Source organism: Echinops telfairi, unplaced genomic scaffold (assembly GCF_000313985.2).
Source record: "Echinops telfairi isolate 266 unplaced genomic scaffold, ASM31398v2 ScPeMD7_11;HRSCAF=52, whole genome shotgun sequence".
Taxonomy (NCBI): Eukaryota; Metazoa; Chordata; class Mammalia; order Afrosoricida; family Tenrecidae; genus Echinops; species Echinops telfairi.
The window spans coordinates 2,093,448-2,095,880 of record NW_022103908.1 but is presented as its reverse complement, the minus strand read 5'-3'; positions in this window follow the sequence as shown (position 1 = coordinate 2,095,880).

Below are 2,433 nucleotides of genomic sequence, written 5' to 3'. Positions count from 1 at the left end.
CGTGCCTGGTGCATGGGAGAGGTGCTCAGTAACTGATCATGTCAAGGCCTAACCAGCAGCTGAAAGGACGTACGTGAACAGCATCAAAAAGAAATCAAACGCAGGTTTCAAAATCCTCGCCTTGTCTTTGGAGCCGACCCTGAGAAAGCAGCTCTGGTGGAGGCTGGGCTGGGACGCCCGGGCACTCAGATCCTCCTTTTGATTTTCTCTTGATCAAAGATGGCACCTCATCACTGAAGAGGAGCCCGGGGCTCCTGGAAGGATTTCCCCTAGCTGGGTACACGGCGACCGGGGAGATGAAGTGATAACTTAATAATTACAGCTGAGGGCTTCCTGAATAATATTGAGACCCCTGGCTACTGAGCAATGAGGAAAACTGGGGGACATCCCATTGGTATGAGACAGGGAGAAGCAATGCTTTCATTGAGTGTCAGTTCCAGTCGTTCACAGCGCTACCTGGGTTCAGCAGGTGCCAGTTTGGCAATGAGGTGTCACGTGGGTCTATTCCCCTTTATTTCCAAGTTAAGATGCCGGGGCTCTATCAATACTTGTTCTATCAATAGGCAGGAAGGGAAGTTAATCAGTGTAATGCGTCAGCTTCCTCATCCAACAGGGGAAAGAACCATTCCAGCCAATCTCACCGGTCTCCTAGCTGGCCATCCCCTTCCTGGAACAAAGCCCATAATTCACGTTCATTACCTCAGTGTAATCAGTGTCATATTATTTGCAGGCCAGCTGGTTTAAACGTCAACGGCCAGGAGTCATCAGTCAGCACACGACAAGGAATGCCCAGATCAGGGCAGGGAAAGTACATTCTATGATGAACTGTGCTGCTCCAGGGGCAGCTACGACAAGCCTTTGCTACTGTGCCCTGAGTGACAAGTTTGGTGTCCATTCGGCTGGGCCAGTCTTCGGAGTGTCACAGTTGGAGCCTCTCCCAAGATGTGATCTAACATAATGTGATCAACTCTAAGCTAGGGTTTGCTGTGAGCAGCCAAACAGTTGTGGGAAGATTAGGGTGTGAGGCAATCCCCTTAATCAAGTGACAGCCAGAGACAATTGGAAGGACATTTCAGGGTGGGGTGGAGTGGGGGCCCTTACTCCTATTGAAGCAGATATTTGGGGAAGTCTTGTTTTTTTCATGCTGGCAGCTGTGGATCTTGCATCTGTCTGAGAGACTCCTTGTTTGTTTTTTTAACTGGAGGCAAAGGTCTACCTGCCAAACAAGAGAGCTCTCAGAGGCCTGCTGGATCGCCTACTCCTATTGGATTCATTTGCCTATGCAGCCGAGCCTGATCAGCTGACCTCCGGTTCATCCACCTCAGCCTCCATCCCGCTCTGGTTTTCCTGTTTAATGGTTCATCTTCCTGTTTCCTGACTTGTCAGCCCCGGCACTTACACAGGTAAGGGTAAGGAAAACCTCCAGCTTAATATGAGATCTACAGGCTTGAACTGGCCTGGGCTTGCCCACTGACTGCAACTGTGCGAGCCACTCTCCACTGGTTTTGCTTCCCTAGAGGAATGAGCTTATCTCAGCCTGGATCTCAATCAATAGCAGAGAGTTTGCCAACAGCACAGTCAATGTCAGCAATGGGTTTGAACTGGTGAAAGCAGTGTCATGTTCACTGGCATGATCAAGATAGATGTGGTCATGGGAGTCCAATAGGATCTCCTTAGGTGACAGTTAAGAGTCTGTGTATGCACACAGACAAAATATGCTGGAGACATATGCCACTATTGCCTGAGGGCACAAGAACTCAGGCCATACCAGGCCCGTGCCCCGCACCTCATGGGGAAGGGCCTTGGCCCTTGGTTTAGGAGGAGTTCTGATTGCCTAGACCATACAGCAGGCCCAGACTCTTGCCTGCTAAACGATGTTGTCTTTGCCTCAAGTATCCTTTGCATACAAAGTGAGGTCAGGGCAACTAGGCTAAGTCTACAGAGTTGGGGCCTTCACAGAGCTTCAAGAACAGAGCATCCTATTTGGGGCCTGCTTCACTGATGCTTGCTTATTACATAAACATGTGACCAAATCTTGTTTGAAACGGACACATGTACAACCTAGCAGCCAGGTGGTTCACAACCCATCTACTAGCTTGTCACTCTGTGGTGGCTTCTGTGTTGCTGTGATGCTGGAAGCAATGGCACTGGCATTTAAATACCAGGCGGGTCAACCAGATGGGCTGGTTTCAGCGGCGCTTCCAGAAGAGGACCGACTAGAATGACCTAGTGATACCGATAACAATTAGCCAGGGAGATCCTACTACGAGCCCAAGTCCTCACCTTCTTCCCATCCAAGGCAGCTTTGTTCAGTGCCAAGTGCACAGTTCTTTCTACCTCAAAGGGACAGTAGGCCCTCGGCATTATGTTCTGAGCCAGCCTGCAGATGTCTGCCTAAATGAGGGCGCTCCAGAATTGACCGCAGATTAGAAT